Below are 21,347 nucleotides of genomic sequence, written 5' to 3'. Positions count from 1 at the left end.
TGCTATCTTCACAATTCTCCCAAAAGGATCAAGATGACATTAACTATCCTTTCCATTTTTCTGGTCACCCATACTTCTCAGAAGAAAGTGCAGGCATCCACCGCAGGAACAGCAACAGCAGCAGTATTAGCAACTTGAGAAGCGGGAACAAGTTGTGGATCAGCCTCCAAGGTACAACAGCCTGCACAAGAGGGCCAAATGAAGTCAAGTCAACAGGGATCAAAATTGCTATCTGCCTGCAACAGATTAATGTCAAATCAGTGTCAATGAAGTCTCAATATGCTGGGTCAATGTCTTCTACTTGTGCCAGCTGCTGTGCAAACACCAATGACTACAAAGACTAGGAGAAAATCCAACTCTAGGTGCCTTACAGGTGATTGCAGCCCTCAATTTCTACACCATAGGAACAAAGTGCTGTATTATCTCAACCAGTCCAACAGCGTCTGGTGGCAGAGAAGTAAAGTTAACATTTCACATTCAATATGATTCTACTTCGGAACTGAAGGGAGCTGTAAAATGGTGGTTACTTTGGTGTGAACACCAGAAAATTGTCAGTTCTGCTGACAGAAAACCCATGCAAACAGAACACAGAAGGGGAAGATCTAATCAAAATGGAGGCCAGTGTTCATGTTTTGAAGTTGTTGTGAAAAGGAATCCAAGTAAATTGCTGTTTCGCTTGGAATGTTTATTTGAGGCCTTGAACAATGAAGAGGGAGGAGGTGAATGGGCAAGTGTTATACGTTTTGCAATTACATGGCAAGGCACTGGGGTGGAAGTAGATCAAGAGGGGTTAGGAATGAGAAAAGAGTGAACCAGGCAATTGTAGAGGGAAAGGTCCCTGTGAACTGCTGACAGGGGAGGGAGAGAAAGATATGCTTGGTTGTGGCATGGAAGTGGAGGTAGCAGAAATGGCGGAGGATGATCCTTGAACAAAGAAGCCTGAGGAGTGGAAAGAGATGACAAGAGGAATCCTTTCATTGTTCTGTGTAGGACGGTGAGGAGTGAAAGGAGAAGTGTGAGAAATGGGTCAAAATGGCTGAAGGCTCTGTCAACAATGATGTATTGGAACAAAACAGATCTCTTGTCCCATCACCTTTGCATCCATGTCTACAGGTGTCATCTCTATGCTCCACAGACCCTTGCCTTTCTCTCCCTCCAACTAGAAGCAACCCTTTGGCTTATTACTTGCACTTGATGTTTTCAACTACTGAGCGTCTTGCTGCACCTGGATCTCCAAGGCCACCCTTCCCATGAAGGCAGTCAAATGCTCACATGTTGGAACGATCACAGAAGAAGGAAGATGGACAGATGTCTTCAGTCCAGTCTGGTAGGAGCTGTGGCATCCCTGCCTGATGTTCCCCTGCCTGTGTCTGTAGGTTGGACATGTCAATTATGATCAGGTCTAGTGGCAGGCCTTCTGCATGGGGTTCAACAACATCTGGTCTCTGTTGTCTTCTAAGTATCACAGACTTCAAATGTTTCTTCCAGCATTGGCTGCAGACACCTACCAATGATGTGCTCACCAGACTGAGTCCTCAAGTTTAACATAGCTAATGTACCCCCTGAGGTAACCGCATCTGTGTTCTTGGAGAGTGGAGGTGAATACATGGCTGGTTCACTCTCTGGGGTGTCACATGCTTTGTCCTCTGTGCTCTCTTCTGTTTTACTGTTGACCATTTATACCTCATCAAGAGAAGAAAGAGAAACAGTTTATGAAGAGCAGTAACCTTTGCACTGAGACTGGCTGCACTTCTGAGCATAGCAGACAACAATATTCCTCACTGGTTTCTGCCACTCCAATCTCTCCACTGACCAGAACTGACCTTGTTCTTCATTGCCAGCTGAATCACATCTTCCTCCAAACCAGTGAAGATACAAACATCAGGAAGCTCCCTACCAGTCTGGGCCTCTCCTTACTGTGCATCACCTTCTCCTGCAAGGGACAGAGAAGGCTTGAGTGTGATGGGAATGTGAACATGAACACTTGATGAGCATCTCACTCCTCAAGAAACTCGCTTTCCAATGTTGAGAATGGGAAACCCTGGCCATTGTGTTCAACATATGTTCACCGACAGAAATTTTCAATGTATTTATAAATTCAAAGTTGTGCAATATGGACTACTCCCCATTTTTATTCTAAGGTCCTTAGATAACTTAGACTTTCGTGAAGAGAAATTCCAACTGGCAGATTTAATGTACTTCCACTGCATTGCTGCATGTGCCATTTTCATGCACCTACTTCAACCTACTTAAACCAGATCAAGTTCAAAAAAGATATACCAGGATGTTGCCAGGAATATAAAAAAATTGTTTTAGATATAAAAATAGACTGGAAAAACTGGGACTTTTTCACTGAAGCTTTCAGGGTTTGAGGGGTGACCCTATTGAGGTTTATAAAATCATGAGGGTCATAGATAAAGTGAATGACAAGGGTGGGGGGATTCCAAAGCTGGGGGCATACTTTTAAGGTGAAAGGAGAAAGATTTAAAAAGGAGTTACCCCCGAGGGGTAACTTTTTTATACAGGGAGTGGTTCATGTGGAATGAATTGCCAGAGAAACTGGTGGACGCAGGTACAATTACATTTAAAATATATTTGGATACGTTTACGAATAAGAAAATTTGGAGGGATATGAGCCAAGAACAGGCAGGTGGGACTAGTTTAGTTTGGGAACATGGTTGGTGCAAACTGATTGGACCAAAGGGGTCTGTTTCCATGCTGTATGATTCTACGACTATGAATCTATGAGTTAAATTTCTGTGTAATGTTGTATGAAGACATTAAGTTATCATGCATAGACGAACTTTACTGATGAGAATTATTATCCTTAGGGTTCAAGAAATATGTTTAATCACTTTCCTGATAGAAAAAAACCCCATAAATATATAAACATAAAAGCATAAATGTATCTTAAACTGTTGCTTAAGCAATCACAAATCTAAATGTAGGCATCAAATTACATTTCATTGGTAGTGTTTCTAACTGCTGTTATGTTGCATTTCGAAGAGGTTAACTCCACCTACCGGGTGAAATTCTTTAAAGTAATATTACTAACAGTACTGAATATTCTGAGTAATGCAGAGCACCAACTCCCAGAGGGCCTATTTCTACACTGGATAATTTCTTGTTCTCTGGCTGCTGTTTCTGAAAACAACAGAAAAAGTGATAGGATCAAGCTTGTAGTCAAAGCATTCAGACTGATAAGGTATCTCTTTCAAAGGAATGGGAGCAGATTAGGGGTAGGGACAGCTACATTGCATTAAATATTTGTTGACAATTTGTCTGAAAAATGGCAATGGATTCTACTGTGACCTCTGTTGTCTGTCTATGAAATGATTCTCAGTGCATGTAGGTAAATCTGATGTGCATTCAGAATTCTCCGTTTTAAACCAGGGGCCAGACCAACGTTGAGTAGGTCACCTGAATTAACTAAGGCACTTAAACTAACATTGACACGCAGCCCTGTTGATCCTGCAAAGTCCTCCCCATAAACACGTGGGAGCTTGTTCTAAACTTGAAAGAGCTACCCCTCAAACCAGTCAAACAACAGCCTGACAAAATCATACTCATGGAATTATACCTTGCAGGTATTGTCCCAGACAACACTATACCATCAACAGGACAGAACCCCTCCAGAGGTGATTGGACAATGGTACACAGACAGGAGGGAGTTGCCTTGAGAGTCCTTAATATTGACACTGGACCCCATCTCACAGCATTAGATCAAATACAAGCATGGAAACCTAATCATTACCATCTTGCCTCCCCTACATGGCTGATGATTCAGTACTCCTCTATGTGAACACTGTTTGGAGGATGCACTGTCGAGAGCAAGGATACAGAATGTATTCTGAGTCAGGAATTTCAATGTCCACCATTCAGAGTGACTCACCAGCAGCACTAATGATCAAGCTGGTCGAGTCCTAAAGGACATCGCTGCTAGACTGGGTATGCAGCAGGTGGTGAGGGAACTAAAAGGGGGGAAAAATATACTTGACCTCATTCTCAAAAATCTGCCTGGTGCAGATGCATCTACCCATGTCTATACTGATAAAAGTGAGGGACCTTATGAAAGAGCTGCCTTCACTGAGATTACCTTACATCGTGTTGTGACCCCATCACCATGCTAAATAAGATAGACTTCAAACAGATCCAGTAACTCAAGACTTGGCATCTCTGAGGATCTATGGGCAGGGTGTAGGTTTGCTCGCTGAGCTGTAGGTTTGATATCCAGACATTTCATTACCTGGCTAGGTAACATCATCAGTGGCAACCTCCAAGTGAAGCGAAGCTGTTGGCGGCTATGGGCAATTGGAAGTCTTATATTCCAATGCATAGGTCGGCATATCCCACATTCTACTATTACCAAAAAGCCAAGGGATCAACTTTGGCTCAATGAATAGGGCAGGAGGACATGCCTGGAGCAGCATCAGGCATTAGTAAAAACAAATGAGGTGTCAACCTGATAAAGCTGCAACACAGCATTAGCAAAAAGTTAAAAATCACACAATACCAGGTTGTGACTTATTTTAAGTCACGTTCTCAAGCTAACTTAAGGTTTCATTTTAAACAAAATGACATCTCAGCTCAAACAATGCATTAAAGGTGTAAGGTTAGAGTCTGTCTGTATCCCAATCTTGAATCAGATTGGTTCTATTTCCAAAGTAGGAATTTATAAAATGTTATATGGATTGACTGCCTGCATTGACTGTGTCAAGAATGTTACTTAAAAGAAGTTCTGGGATTCACATTAATGAATCAAAACCTGCAACCCATTCTAAAGACTTAACAGCAATCTAGGTTTGTTCAATATATTGTTTTCAGTTGCATGACACTGTAAACTTTTGCTATAAATTCTGAATCTTATGATCCTGCTCGATGACTACCTGATGAAGGAGCAGCGCTCTGAAAGCTAGTACTTCCAAATAAACCTGTTGGACTATAACCTGGTGCTGTGTGAATTTTAACTTTGTCGACCCCAGTCCAACACCAGCACTTCCACATCTTAGCAGAAAGTGATTGACAGAACAAAGTGATTTGCAACCAATAGATTAAATCCAAGCTCTGCAGTCCTGCTACGTTCAGTTGAGGATGGCAGTGATTAATTAAACAACTCCCTGAATATCCCAGTCCTCAATGATGAGGTTTCTCAGCACTCCAGTGAAAAAAAGACAAGTCTGAAGCATTTGCAACAATCCTCAACCAGAAGTACCAAATGAATAATGAGGAACACAGACGCCAGCATTCAGCTAATTTGAGTCAAGTATGTGATTTCAGTAAACAACTTAAAGCACTGGATGCATCAAAGTCTATGAGTCCTGACATCATTCTGGCAATGCAACTTAAGACTTTAACATGACAGCAAGCTTCACCCTTCATAAGTAAGCTGTTACAATATTGTTACAATGCTATCACCTACCCAACTATGTGAAAAATTGCCCAGGTATGTTCAATGCACAAAAAGGACAATTCCAGTTGACAATTACCATCCCATTATTTTATTCTTAATCATCAGCAAAGTGTTTGAAGGTGTCATTGACAGTGCTAGCAGCACTTACTCAACAAAAACCTGCTCACTGATATTCAGTTGAGTTTCATTAGGGCCATTCAGCTCGTGACCTTCATACAGCCTTGATCCAAGCAAGGGAAAAAGAACTGAACTCATGACAGGAAGTGAATAGTGAATGCCTTTGACCTCAAGACAGCTGTTGACCAAGTGTGCCTTACAGGCCTAGCAAAACTGGAAGTCAGTGAGAATTAGAGAGAGAACTTGTCACAGGCTGAAGTTACAATTAGCACAAAGGAAAATGGTTATGGGTATTGGAGATCAATCATGTAGCCATAGAACATCACTGCAGGAGTTCCTTAGAATAGATACTTTCTAATTAGCCTGCGCAAACCTCTGAAGCAGATAGTGTCCTGCCCTAACCATCTCCAGCTGCTTCATCAATAACCTTCCCTCCATCATTAAGTCAGAAGTGAGGACGTTCTCTGATGATTGCACAATGTTCAGCACCATTTGTAACTCCTCAGATTCTGAAGTAATTCACGTTAAAATCAAGCAAGACTTGGACAATATTCAGGCTTGGGTTAATAAGTGACAGCTAATGTTCATACCACATAAGTGCCAGGAAATGACCATCTCCAACAAGAGCAAATCCCACCATCTTCCCGTGATATCCAATGGCATTACCACCACTGAATTCTAAAATAATCAATATCTTTGCAGTTACCATTGACCAGAAACTGAACTTAACTAGCAGTATACATATTTTGGCTGTAAGGGGTCTGTGAATGAATAAAAATTACTAGAGATTACAGGTTCAGGATACAGAGTTTCATATTCCAGAGTCCCTACACCCCAGTTTGATTCCACTGATACGTGAATCCCTGGCACTAGTAACTTTCCTAATAAGGGCATTGTTCTAGGTTTGTTCAAATGAAGCTCATCCTTTCTGTACACTCCAGTTCCAGAAATGGAACTAGTAACAAGAACCATTTCTCCAGCTGTGTATTTAATCCTTTATTTCACTTTCATCTTTCCTGCATGTATTCCATCATACTGGAAAGGAACATTTGAGCAAAGTGAAAAGCTATTGGTTTTCTGCTGAGCTGGTTACGCTAAAATAAAATACCGTGTCTCTTGATGTAATTGAAACATAGATCTGCCTTTTCTACAGTCCTGAAAACTGCTACAGCCTAAACTGTAGGCACCAGTCAAGAGTCTATATGGAATGAAATGTCAAAAACTTAAGCAAATGCTCACCTTTGTTTTGCATTTCTGTACACTCCATTTGCAGAATGCTGGAAGAATTCTCCAGACTTATTAATAGCTTCTACAGAGCCATGTGGACATTCCTTCTACTGCAAATATTGTGGAATGAGACTTGGGAATCAGAGGAATCCTGTTCAGTAGCAGGAATGCTATCAATGGAGCCATTAGGCCTCATTGTACCTCGAGGTCTTCTGTCTTTAATGAAGTAGAGAGGTCTTACAATCATTATTGAAGAGATGTTGCATTTAAAATTATTAGATTGTAACTTTACAAATTTCTTCTTTCTTCTCAAGACTTGAAAATTGTTATCTACCTTTTTCAAAATCAAGATGAAGTTTTAGTGGAGGTCACCAACAATTCATAGTATTAATTCATAGCTGTATTCTATATTCTGAGATGAAAACAAACATGATCAATCTTCCCATTGATATGAAAGGTACTTTATGTTCTCTGTTAATCACTGAAAATGTTATTTTTGTTTCAAACTTTTCCTTTATTTTGTCCCGTACTCATCTAAATGAGATTAGATATAGATTTATTGTCACATGGATATAAAAATACAATGAAATGTTTCTTTCATATGCAAAATGCAAAGTGTTGCCATGCCCTGGCGCCATCTTGAAACATTTAATAAAATGCAAGATTTTACTGCAGAGTTCATCTTTCCCTCTTCTTCTTGTTATCCTCTGCTATTCTTGCATTTGCTGCTTGGTAGCCGTATAATGGGCTCGAGGGTCTCGGTTACGGGCCCACCTCCACACTTGCCATCATTCCTGCAACGCTGTGTCTGAGCTGGAGCCATGGGCCTAGTTTCATGCCTCCTGCCACGCCTCTGACACTCCTCCAGATGCTACCATCGGTCATCAGTTGCTGGGGTCCTTGCTCCAGGCTCCTCCACCCCCGGTGCTACAGCCTCTGCGAACTCAGCGCCAGAGCTGGAGCTGGCCATGGATCTGGGGCAGTGCGTGGCCCGGTCCTAACCAATTCCCCACAGGAAGACCCATTGCCTCTCCTGCTGCCGATGCCACCATCAATTGTTGGGAGGTGCCAACTCTGTCGCACATGTTTTGCAGGCTGGTCCCACTCTTGCCCTGACGATAATGATGTAAGAGGTGAAAGTGGGTACTGCAGATGCCGGAGATTAGAGTCAAGATTAGAGTGGTGCTGGAAAAGCACAGCAGGTCAGGCAGTATCCAACAAGCAGGAAAATCAACGGTTCAGGCAAAAGCCCTTCATCAGGAATGAGGCCAGTATTGCTTCGAGTTGGCACCTGGCTTCAGCAGTGTAGAGGTCAGTGTGCCAAACTACCACTGTACCCCCCTTGTCTGCTGGTTTGATGGTGAGTAATGCTGTAAGAGGGTTGTAAAGAGAAAAACAAGAAGAAGAAAAAAGAGCAAAAGACAAGAGCAAAAATAAAAAGGGGAAAAAACAAGAAAAGCAGACAGACGTGAACAAGCCCTGGGCCAAGAGCCTGAATACAGTGGAACAGCCTGGCATATGGGACAAGGAATACTCGTAATCTTCTAGCCCCTCACTTAATATATCATTCTTCATGTCTGAATGAAGGCAGGCTGTTTGGCTCTGCAGGCAGGATATTCTATGTAGGATCAGGAGCTCAAATTCTTTCTCTGTCATGATCCCTGGGAACTGGGGATTGGGGAGTAGCCACAGCTTGTGATTTTGCCTGTGGCATGTTGTTCATTTGCATGGTGATGATGACCAATGAGCAGACACAGGCACAGGATAAATCCCTCAAGTGAGCAACAGATTTTATAGCATGACGCAACCATTATTATGGAAGTCTGAGGTCAACAGACGGAGAGGCAGAAGCAGAATCCAAGGCAGGAATGCCCCACAGTTTTCAGATGCAGTCTTTGAAGTTATGTTGGAAGCAACTCGTAAGAGGCAAGAGGTCTTGTTCCTGGAGAGTGGCAAGAGACGACTAACAAACTAGGCTTGACTGAAAGTGACAGAAACTGACAGTAATTGCAGTGTTGTCCAGAGGTCCAGGGTGTAGTACTGAACCCTATGGTCAGGTGCAATTCTACAGCTAACAGTGGACACTCCAATTGAGCAGCCTAAGTGTTCATGTGTATTCCTGATCACAAGAGGAAAGTTTTCCAGGATGTTTACTGATCCCTTAACCACACTGACAGCTCTAATACTGGATGGAACCTGACAGCACTGTTCGAAGCAACTTCTCACTTAGAACAGCCACAGGCACCAATGAGGCCCCCATTGCCTTATCTCTCTCTTTTGTCCTTGCAAAGGAAGGTTCACATTCTGTTCAAAAACAGAAAATGCTGGAGAAACTCAGCAGGTCAGCCAGCATCTGTGGAGAGAAATCAGAGTTAATGTTTTGAGTCCAGTGATCTTCTTCAGAAGAGTCTGGATTACTCTGGATCCCTGGGTTACCAGTCCAGTGATATTATCGTAGTAATGGTAATTTAAGGGAGTGCCAAAGGAAGGTAGTTAGTTTCTTTCTGTCAATGTTACTTGGCACTTCTTAGCACAAGCCTGAATATTGTCCAGGTCTTGCTACATATGATCACAAATTTCTTCAGTATCTGAGCAGTCATGATTGATGTTGAACACATTAATTTTGTACATAGGTGATAATTCTCAGAAAATCTGTTTTTGCCATGTTGAACAAAAAATAAAAGTTGGTCAGGATGCCAAACATAACTCCATTCTCTTCTTCAAAATAGTGCTTTAACTCTTTTAAATGCAGAAGAAAGTGAGGACTGCAGATGCTGAAGATTAGAGTCAAAAAGTGTGACGCTGGAAAAGCACAGCCGGTCAGGCAGCATCCAAGGAGCAGGACAGTTGAAATTTCAAGCATAAGCTCTTAATCAGGAATCACATTCCTGACTTTGCTGTTCCTCCAATATTGCCTGACCAGCTGTGCTTTTCCAGCGCCAAACTTTTTGACTCTTTTACATCTAGCTGATCAAGAAAATGGGGTCTCAGTTTAACATTTCAAGTGAAAGATAGCATCACTGACAGTTAAATTTGTAGAACTCATTGCTGCAGAAGGGTGCGGAGATCAAGACGTTGAGTGTATTTAATTCAAAGATAGATAGATTCTTGATTAGTAGGGGGAATCAAAGGTTATGGGGAGACTCGATGGGCGAGTTCTGCTCCTATATCTTTTGGTGTTTATGGTTGAGTGCCATTTTTCCTCAGTACTGCATTGGGGTGCTTGCCTTGGTTTTTGCATTCAGGCTCTGGAATAGAATTTGAACCTGGAGCCTTGTGACTCAGAGGTAAGAAATGCTAACAACTATCTTGAATGCTACCAGCTGACACAAAGATGCAACATTATAACAATTTTTAATTTCCTTCTGAATCCAGCCATTCTTTCCTCCTTTTAATTATTTCTGGACCTGATTTTACATTATTTTCATTACTTCTCACCCATGCAAGCACCCACAAGGAAGAAAGTGCCAGTTTTTTGACCCAGAAACAGTGCAGGAATGGAGATAGAGTTCTGAGTCTGGATAATAAGTAACTTTGAGGAGATCTTGGAAGTGGTGGCGTAATCATGCACCTGATCCCCTTGTCTTTCTAGATGGTACAGTTTGTCAGTTTGTAAGTTGCTGTTGGAGAAGCCTGGTTGAGGTTACTGCAGTAAATCTTGTTACACACCACTGGCATTGTGTACCATTGGTGAAGAGAGTGATTATTGAAGGTGGTGGATGGGGTGTCAGTCATATTTGTGCCAGATGATGTCAAACTTCTTGAGTGTGTTTCAAACTGGCAAGTATAAAGTATTCCATCATACTCGTGACTTGTGTTTCATAAATGATAGACTGTCATTGTGGGGACAGGACGTGAGTTACTCACCTGCTGCCAGACCTGCTCTTGTAGCCACAGTATTTGTACGGCTGGTCCAGTTCACTTTTTGATCAATGGTAACCCCTAGGATTCAAGTGTTGATATTTGGGGATTCAATCATGATAAATTCACTGAATGTCAAAAGGCTATGGTTAGATTCTCTTTTGCTGGAGTTGATCATATATGTGGCATGAACATTACTTGCAGCTAATCAAGCTTGGATGTTGTCCAAGTCTTGCTGCATTTGGGCATGGACTACTGGAGTATTGAAGATGTTGAGAAAAGTGTTGCACATTGTGCACTCATCATTAAACATCCCCGGTTCTAATTTTATGATGGAGGGAAGGTCATTTATGTACCACTGAAAATGGTTGGGCTGATGTCACTGTCCTGATCAACTCCTGCAGAGTTATGCTGACGGTTGACTTTGAACAATCACAATCATATTCCTTTGAACTAGGTGTGACAGTAGCCAGAGGATACTCCTATTGACTCCAATTTTGCTAGGGCTAGGTTACCTTGATGCCACTGTCGGTGAAATGTAGCTTTAATGTCAAGGGCAGTCACTCTCAAGCTCAAATCTGGAATTCAGCTCTTTTATCCATCTTTCAATCAAAGCTGTAGTGAGGTCAGGAGCAGAGTGGCCCTGGCAGAGCCCAAACTGAGCATCAATGAGCACATTATTCTTTTACAAGTCCCATTTGATAATACTGCTGACAAACTCTTCCATCACTTTGCTGATCAATGAAAGGAGACTAAAGGGGCTGTAATTGGCCTGGTTGGGTTTGTCCTGCTGATTTCAGATGATACAAACATTGAACAATTTTCCACTTTGTCAGATAGGTGTAAAACATAACGCTCCAACTGTTCACGCTGTGCCATGCAGGCATTGTGGACTTGCATTCAGTTTTTATCTCTGATAATTTACTTAGATCACCTCAGCAGCAAAATAATCAGTGTTTTACAACTGATCTTGTGTCCCTGGTCAGTTAAGGGAAAAGTTAAAATCAGCCTTAGTCCTTTCCCGGTTTGTCCTTCTTAGAAAGAATGAATGTAATGCATGTAAAAATCAAGCTTAGGTACAGAACCTAGCTTGACTTAATAACCAGTCTGAGTCACACTCTGGGCTGGCAGAGTGGAACTGTGCTCATTAAGATTCACTACAATTTATGGTAAAAAACAGAGATAATACAAATAAACAGAAAGCAGTTGCAAAAGACTCATGTGGTGCAATGATAGTGTACTGGGGTGAAAGGCTGAAGTTAAATTGCCTCCTGCCCCACACATGAGTCACAATGCAACCAAACAAGCTGAGTTCTTCAGGATCTTGAGACTCAGCCAGCGGTCATGTTGTTATCTCTGAGCCAGCAGATCCGAGTTCAAGTCCAATGTCCCCGACGTGTGTTGCAACAAGTCTGGACAGGTTGATCAAAAAATAAGAAATATAGCTGCAAACCATGTTTGTGCTATAGTGCTATTAACACTGATAATCAGAGTTCTTGCACACAAGGCTTGAATTCTAAGAAACATGTTACAAACATGTTTTATGTGAGCACAACTGCTGCTTCAGTGGTAATTTGATTTCATGGCAACATTGCTAAATCTTGTTTTGTTTCAGCGAGAAAAAAATGAAGTGTCATTCCATTCCAATTCTATCCTCATGTGTTTCTGTCATGTCAAATCGTGTAATATATACCTTAAGTAAATTAATTATGTCTTGAGTCTGTAAAGAAATATAAAAAATACACTTATTAACTTGGTCAAATTCATTTGTTAGAAATTCATTCTCAGGATTTGACTGTCACTGAGAAACATTCATTCTCAGTTGCCTGAGAAGGTAGTGTTGGGCATTCTTGAAATGTAGCCTTCATGTGACAACCTTTGTGGAGAGTTGACGCTACTACTTGGCTTGCCAGACCCCCTCAAGGTCAGCAGAGCCATTCAAGTTGAGGGACTAAAGCCACATATGGGCCAAACCATATAAGGTCAGTAGATGTTCCTCCGAAAAGGATATTAAGTTTATAATCCATAATTGTGCAATACCTGTAACATAATGGCGCTTAGAAACATCATAAAACAAAATATCAAGAGGTAGAGGTATAATTCCAAAAGGGTTGCAGGAACAGGGAGATCTGGATATCTAAATACATTTAACATTGAAGGCAGTAGGATAGGTTAAGGGAGTGCTTAATAAAGTACATGTCCCCCTTGGCTTTCTAAATAGGGCATAACAACTGCAAGTTAATTATGTTAAACCTGAATAAGATACGAGGTCAGCCTTAACTAGGGTATTGTGTTCAATTTGGGGCATTGGGTTTAAGACTGTAGAGAGGTTGCAGAAAGAATTCACATGAATATTTCCAGAAAATAAATTTTAGTTACTCAAAAAGATTTGAGAAATTGGGATAGTTTCTTTGGAAAATAGAATTTTGATAGGAAATTTGATACAAGTGTTCAACAATCTCACTAGCCTCGACAGAAGAGATACAAAGGAACTGTTCCCATTAATGGAAGGATCAAGAATCAAAAGGCATGAATTTAAAGTAATTGACAAAAGAAGCTATGTTCACATGACGAAAACATTTCTTCACAGTGAGTATTTTGGATCTGAGTACACTGCCTCATGGGAGTTAGAGGCAAGGTCAGTTGAAGTTTGTAAAAGGAAATTGGATCAGTATCTGAGCAGGGAAAATGGTTCAAGTTGAATTGTTCCTTCTGAGGGTCAAAGCAGATACCACAGGCCAAAAAAGCCTCCTTTTAACCATTCCAGAATTGATTATCCAGAGAAGGTGATGGAATTCATTCCACAGCCTGATGAGTGAAACTCCAACAACAGTCAAAGTTTGGCTGTATGGAAAGCCCATTCTGTGCCACATTTTCTGGATCAATATCTTGAACAATTAGTAGAAAAGAGTTTGAGATAGTTAACCAGAGGCACTGACTAGGGCGCTAGCTATTTTATATCTAGAATTATTCAATGATTATTTAATAATTAATAGTTTAACAATCTTGTTGTAAAAGAACATTTCAGGAATAATTATCATAGTATGACAAAATGGTCTGTTAAGTTTGAAAAACATGTAGTTAGAGCCATAGAGTTATAAAGATGTACAGTGCAGAAACAGGCCCTTTGGTCCAACTTGTCCATTCCGATCAGGTATCCTAAATTAATCTAGTCCCATTTGTCAGCACTTGGCCCATATCCCTCTAAAGCCTTCCTAATCATGTACCCATCCAGATGCCTTTTAAATGTTGTAATTGTACCGGCCTCCACCATCTTGGATATAGACAAGCACAAAGTAAGAGAAGCAAGTTGATTGTGGTGGATTGGAGAAATATATTCTGAAGTTTGTCAGTGGATAGGCAATAGCTAATATCTGAAGGAATGATGCTTGGTTTTCAATAGATGCACAATTACCTAACAGGAGAAAAACTAGAGAGCTGTGGTTGACAAGGGAAGTTAGCATTAGATAGCATTAGATGAAAAGAGGAGGCATATAAAGTTGTCCTCCTAATGAATAAAAAGTAAGGATTTTAGAATTGTGCAAAGAAGGGCAAGAGACTGATAAAGAAATAATTGAATATAAATGTAAAATAGCAAAAAACTTAAAAACCATTTGTAAAACCTTCTCTAGGTAATTAAATCGGAAAAGATTTGAATGTGGGATGTGGGTCTATTACAGGCAAAGACAGGAGAATTTATAATAGGAAATAAGAAATGCAGAGAAGTTAAATAAATCAATGTCACCAGAAAAGAGTTTCTTGCATTACAGTCTGTGAGGGCTGGGTAGGTGTGAATTGCAAAGCTTAATGAGGATCGAGCAAGGGGAACTTCACGGCCCAATAATCATACACACACAATTGCAGCAGAAGTTGATGGGCAACAATTTGAGGCAAGGTTATTGTCCCTCCTTCGCCCAAGAAGTACCGTATGCGAATCAGTTGTTCGCGTCCCCCATCTCTAATTCGTGGTATCATCTGAGTAGAGAGCTTATCTAGGGTCTCTCGAGGTTTGTGTGGTTCAATGGGTGCCACTTTCCGAATTCTGTTTGAGAAATCGCAAGGTTAGACCACCCATGCTATTAGGTAAGCAACGATATTCCTTCTGAAAACAGCCTGTCATTATTTCCCCAGGCTCGCTACCTGAGTGCCTATGGCTGGCCCCGTTCTCTGCAGAGAAGCAAGGACCCCTCAGCCAGAGGCACTGCAGACACACCAACCATTACCTGCAGTCGCCAAGATCGGCTGGCCTGTGTCTGGAGCCGAGGGCGGGCGATCGTCGCCTAAATCCACCACTTCACCGAATGTTTTCCGTGCAACTGCCGGAATATCACCATAGCAACGCCAAGCCGTGACCATAGCAACCAGAATGTTACAATGTCGCCGAAAGGTCATATGATCTCTCCCCCCAACTCCCCGCCCAGACGTTGCTCTCTCTGCATTTTCCTACTCAATGTATCCAGCCTTCTCTAACTTCTGGTTTACCACAATTGCGGTATTTTACTTTGGAAGTATTATTATTTGCTCTGACCTGTTAGGAATGAGTACCACATTAGAGGACTTCATGAAATAAACGTTAGTAGTATTAATTTTAACATTCACTTATTATTGTGTTATATGTGGTTAGGTCGGGAGCCCAATCGCCCCCAATCATAAGGTAGCGGAGTCTCTAAGTCCCACATTCGGGCTTGAGAAATAAAGGCTGACACTCAACCGCAGTCCTGAAGGAATTCTGGTCTTCAGTATGAGATGATAAACCTTGAAGTGGTATCTCTATTTCGCTCTATCCTGGATGTGCTAAGTAATTCTAACATTTTTTAAAGAATCCACGGCAACATTTGAAAGAAGAGCAGGGGTGGTATCCTCTATGTCCTGACCAATACTTCATTCCTCAACATCAAACAAAATGTCACTATCATATTGATGTTTACGCGAGTTTACTGTGCACAGTATATATTGACTACATTGCAACAACGTCTGCTTGATTGGCAGTAATTGGCTTGAAAAAAATCAGACACCCTGAAAACACTAAAAATTGTAAGTTTTAAAATTATTTCTTAGAAAAAAATCACAGCAAGTTGTCCCAATTTATGATTGCAGGGTTTTGTAGTCAGTAGTAAAGAAAGGGGGATTTTTTTCTATCCCAGTTTATTCAGTCTTCTCAGACTTACAGGAGCAGAGATAAAGGAACAATGCTTGTTGTTGAGCTTGATGACAACAAACAGATTTCAGGAAATAAACTGGCTGTAAACTGGTGTCTGATCCAGAATGTCAGTCTCAACAGGGGACCTGTGATGTCTGAGAGTTGGCCAAGGAGCAGGGCACCTCTTCAGCAATCCACATTGAAGAATTTTCATTGAGTCTCTACCATGCAATGCAAATTTAGAAAATACGAACATGATTGAATGATATACAGATAGCAAAATAGAAAAGGGAAACACAGATAGAATTAATAGAGTGAAAAGAAGTTAATACAATTTTTAAGTATGTGAAAATTGCCAACACTAACTTCTGAAGGAATGTGATACTAAGTTTGAAAAATGACATTTTCGTTGCTAGAGAGGATAGTAATCAGTTAATTACATTTTAATGTATTTAAACTGTTGTTTATTCCTATCTGTGCCAGCCTCAACCTTTTAGCCGTTTTAGTGTGGAATTAGTGAGGTGTTGCATTTTGGTAGGACAAACCACGGCAGGACTTACACAATTAATAGTAGGGCCCAGGGAAATGCTGTCAAACAGAGAGATCTAGGAGTGCAGTTACATAGCTTCTTCAAAGTGGTGAAGAAGGCATTTTGCATGCTCGCCATCATCAGTCAGAATATTGGGTACAGGAGTTGGGAAGTCATGTTATACAAGACATTGGTGAGGCCACATTTGTAGTACTGCATACAATTCTGGTTGCCCTGTTATAGGAAGGATATTATTAAACTGGAAAGGGTGCAAAAAAGATTTACAAGAATGTTACCAAAACTGGAGGGTTTGAGTTACAATGAGAGGCTGGATAGGCTGGGATTTCTTTCCCTGGAACCTAGGAGGCTAAGGGATGACCTTAAGGAGGTTTATAAAATCATGAGAAATTTAGATAAAATGAATAGTCAAGATCTTCTCCCCAGAGGTGGGGGGGGGGAGTCCAAACTAGAGGTCATAGGTTTAAGGTGCGAGGGGAAATATTTAAAAGGGACCTGAGGGGCAACTTATTCACACAAAGATTGTTGTGTATGTGGAATGAGCTGCCAGAGGAAGTGGTGAAGGTGAGTACAATCACAGCATTTAAAAGACGTTTGGATAAGTACATGGATAGGAAAGGTTTAGAGGGATATGGACCAAATGCAAGCTAATGGGACTAGTTCAGTTGAAGAAAGCTGGTTGGCATGGATGAGTTGGGTCAAAAGGTCTGTTTCCATGTTGTATGACTCTATGACTCATAGAGCAATGTATTTCTGACAGCAATGTTTGGGTTTCTGGTCAGAATTTTCTTTCCTGTGAAGTGGCAAGAATGATGATGAGCAAGATGATTCAATTGGCGAGAATCCAAAGAGCAAAATGTTGATGTTGAGCAAAAAAATCTGTTCTGATTATTTCCTCACGCCTTCGTTGGGCATTTCAGAATCTCACTGTCAGATCGTGGGAAGCTTACTTCCATGCACTTACATCTCGTTGTCAGTCCAACTCACAGTATTGATCTCACACTTCCAAATTTGTTCTCTGCAATTGAGAAATTTGATGGTGCAGAAACTCAAGTGGTAAAATAGAATTAATACCTGATGACATGTCTCTCTAGCACCCACTACAACTCCCAGAATGGCTGTGCAAGCCATCTAGATTTTTTACATTGAACCACTTCTTCTGCACAAGGTACCTCCATAGTTAATGCAAAAACGTTTCCTGGACCGTCCATTCAGTCAACTTGGCATAAGCAAAGCACCAGCTTGACAACAATATCATACTTTCTCTCGGCTCACTGACAGTCACTAATTCAGGGCATCATGTATGTACCTCAGAGCTGAAGGCCAGCCAGGGCTTACATTCTTGTTGGTTTCTGCTGAGGTATAGCCCGGTATGTTTTATACCCACACAAGACTTTTAGCATGCACATGGAATTAAGATCTTTGATGTTTCCTTAGAGGTGGAAGCCTCTACATCTTAGTTTGGTTCTTAGTGTAGGAGAGGCAGGCAGTTTATGACAGCAGGGAGCACTGAGAGTAAAAATATCAGTCAGAGTGGGTAGACTTGTCATTGGAGGCATATCAACGTTAGAACTACAGTATGTGCCAGCAGTTTTCATGACAAATATGCTTCATGTGCTTAAAGAAGACAGTCATATGTGAAAGTCAAAGGGGACAAGTGCTTAGTGGGATGAAAGTGGACTTCAGTCAGTTAAGGGATACTGCCACAGTTAGTCAAGGGGTTGGTCTGCTTCCAGTCAGAGGTTTTGCCATGGTCAATCAGGAGATTAGTCCCACATAAGTCCAGAATTCCATTCTTTTCCAATCTGAGGACAAGTGCAAACTGTCTGGTAATTATATGTTGGTCAGTCCAGGTGTTGTTGAGAGATCAGTCCAGAGAGTCAGCCATAGTCATTTGTGGGGCTTGATCATTGATAGTTAAGGGACTTATCAGGGACAGTACATGGCATCTTGAGGAAGGAAGGCAGATCAAGTCTGGCAATGGCCTTCATTGCCATGGGGCGGCATGGTGGTTCAGTGGTTAGCACTGCCTCACAGCACCAGGGACCCAGCTTTAAGTCCAGCCTCAGGCGACTGTCTGTGTGAACTTTGCACATTCTCCCCGTGTCTGCATGGGTTTCCTCCCACAATCCAAAAATATGCAATTTAGGCAAATTGGCCATGCTAAATTGTCCACAGTTAGGTTAGATGCATTAGTCAGGGGTAAATGTAGAGTAATAAGTAGGGGAATAGGTCTGTGTGAGTTACTCTTCAGATCATCGGTTTGGACTTATTGGGCCAAATGGCCTGTTTCCACATGTAGGGATTCTATGATTGTATGTGGCAGTTGAGGGAATAGTGACATTGATTTACAGTGGCATTTACAGATAGTTAATGGGAATTCATAGTTAATGGGAGGGGACTCAGATTTGCGAGGGTGGTTCAGGCTGTCACAGTTACTCAGTCTCTACACGTGGTTGGTATAGGAGCAGCAAGTTCATAGAAGCCTATTGAGTCATGGAATTTGGGGTTAATGCAGAAAAATTAACAATGATGTAAAGCGTTTCAACCAAAATGGGTGGAAGCTGAATGATCATTGAGGCTATAGGCATAGCAATACAAAATAGAATGTAAAGAATGGGGGAAATTTGTTTCCTAGGTGGAGACTACAAGTCACTCCCGCAAATTCAATGTCAGCGATATTTGTAATCAATCTGTTCAAGGATGTGACTTATGTAGCTCTGGTGCAGATGGGACTTGAACCTAGACCTTTGGGCTTGGAGGTAGGGATGCTGCCACTATACCACAAGAGCTCCAGGTTCAATGGTGGAACCTTGAACCTTGTCATTATCAGATCGGATATCATGTCAGGGCTCATAGCCTTTGCAATATCCAATGCCTTGTAACATTTTTTGATGTCACGTGGAGTAAATTGAATTGGTTGAAGCCTAGCATCTGTGATGCTGGGGTTTTCAGGAGGAAGACGAGATGGATCATCTGCTTGGTACTTCTGACTTATTGTTGTGAATGCTTCAGACTCGTGATTTCCACTGATGTGCCAAGCTACCCTGTCATTGAGGATGGGACTATTTATACAGCCTGCTCCTGTGGTAAGTTGTTTAATTGTCCTTAGCATTCATGATTGCATGTGGCCAGACTGCTTAACTCGGTCTATCACTTTCTGTTAATGCAGTTTAGCATGCAAATAGTCCTGTGTTGCAGTTTCACCTGGTTAACATCTCACTTTCTTAAGTTTTACCTGATGCTGAGGAAGAGCAATACATGATCACCAGCAGGAGGTTTCCTTGTCCATGTTCGAGCTGATGCCATGAGACTTTATGGTGTCCAGAGGCAATGTTGAGAACTCCTAGGGCAACTCCCTCCTGATTATATACCAGCTGCAACTCCGGACTACTTTCATGCCACCAGCATTACTACTAGGCCTGTCCTGCCATTGGGGCAGAGATGGTGAAGTCTGGATCATTAAGATGTTGCTGTGTGAGTAAGAATATGCAAGGCTGCTATTTGACTAGTCTGTAAGACAGCTCTACCAATTTTGGCATTGGCCTCAAGATATTACTAAGGAGAATTTTGCAGTGCTAACAGGGCTGTTTTTGTCGATGTTATTTCTGGTGCCTAGGTCGATTCATTTCTTTGTATTGTATTCTTTGTATTGTGATAATTGAATTGCTTGCTAGGTCATTTCAGATTGCAGTTACGAGTCAACCACACATTGCTGTTGGTCTTGAGTCAAATGGTAATGATAGTAGATTTCTCTCCGTTAATGAATTAATGAATCAATGGTTTTATTTTCAACTTTAGATTCTTAATGCCAGTTTTTTGTTGAATTCAAATTCTACTATCTGCCATGTGAGATTTGAACATAGGTCCCCAGAACATTACCTGTGTTTCTGGAGAATAGTCTGGCAATAATACCATGGGACCATTGCCTCACCATGTGCAGCATGATGGTCGTGATCTGTGGATCATGACATTGTAAAGATGGTGTCTCTATTTATAATTGAGGGCTGAAATAGGAAAAAAACTATTTTAGGTTTGCCGAAGGATCACAACATGCTTTTGAAATATTATAACCATGACATCCATTGTAGCTACTGATTATACAGGTTCAAGCAAAAAAGAAGATGTGCTGGAGCCATGGCTGTGTACAAGTGGATATTTCACCAACAATTATTGGTCTAAAGATCAGTTATCAATGACATTCTGCCTGCCAATAATCTGTGATTGCCTCTCAGATAGCTGAACAGTTTAGGGCTGTGAACAAGATAGGAAGATGTGGAAGTGCCAGTGTTGGACTGGGGTGGACAAAGTTGAAAATCATGTAACAACAGGTTAGAGACCAACAGGTTTATTTGAAAGTACAAGCTTTTGGAGCGCTGCTCCATCGTCAGGTAGCTAGTGGGGTAGGATCATAGGACACAGAATTTATTGTAAAAGATCAAAGTGTCATACAACTGATGCAATGTTTTGAACCAACCCAGATTGCTGTTAAGCCTTTGATCACTTAGAATGGGGATATGGGTTTTGATTGATTAATATGTAAATCCCAGAACTTCTTTCAAATCACAATTCCGAGACAACTTAAGATTTTATCAGTATTGAAAAAAAAGGTGACATCTCAGCTCAGACAATGCATTGAAGGTGTAAGTTGAATCTGTCTGTATCTCAACCTTGAGTCAGACTGGTTCATCAGGTCTCCATTAGCACAGGAGCTTTCTCTGCTTTCTGCAGTAAAAGCCACTTTAAGCCTGAAGTAAACCAGTTTACTTTTCCTTCCACAGTTGCTGTAACCGTGACTTTTAATTAATAAAATCCAGGTATTTATAAGTGTGAAGCAGTCACCCAGTGCCTCTGCAAACCAATGAAAACACCTGGAGAAGGAACACTGAAAAGCAGCATTCTGATCAGCACAAGGGCCATCTCAGCAGGTCTCATGAACAGGAACCACTGAACTGCTTTACTAATCTTTCCTTCCATCCATAGTACCCATTTTTTTCCAATCTATATATATCTATAAGGGGAGTTTATAAAGGGTTACAGTTTTG

General features: G+C 41.3%; 1 protein-coding gene across 4 annotated transcripts in view; it reads right to left on the bottom strand.

The window, feature by feature from the left end:
• The window catches only part of c10h7orf57 (chromosome 10 C7orf57 homolog), a 132,646-nt gene that overhangs the window by 61,867 nt on the left and 49,432 nt on the right, over positions 1 to 21,347 (bottom strand). For 2 of the 4 annotated variants that reach the window (XM_072579390.1, XM_072579393.1), the window contains exon 1: positions 14,839 to 14,948. The exons of 1 other annotated variant lie outside the window; for it this stretch is intronic. The gene's annotated coding sequence lies outside the window, so the exon portion shown is untranslated. Of the gene's footprint in view, positions 1 to 1,823; positions 1,925 to 14,838; positions 14,949 to 21,347 lie in introns of those variants that run through there. One more of the 4 variants, XM_072579391.1, reaches the window with a different exon arrangement.

The sequence above is a fragment of the Chiloscyllium punctatum genome, chromosome 10, assembly GCF_047496795.1.
Source record: "Chiloscyllium punctatum isolate Juve2018m chromosome 10, sChiPun1.3, whole genome shotgun sequence".
Lineage (NCBI taxonomy): Eukaryota > Metazoa > Chordata > Chondrichthyes > Orectolobiformes > Hemiscylliidae > Chiloscyllium > Chiloscyllium punctatum.
This window is presented reverse-complemented; position numbering and strand designations above follow the sequence as displayed.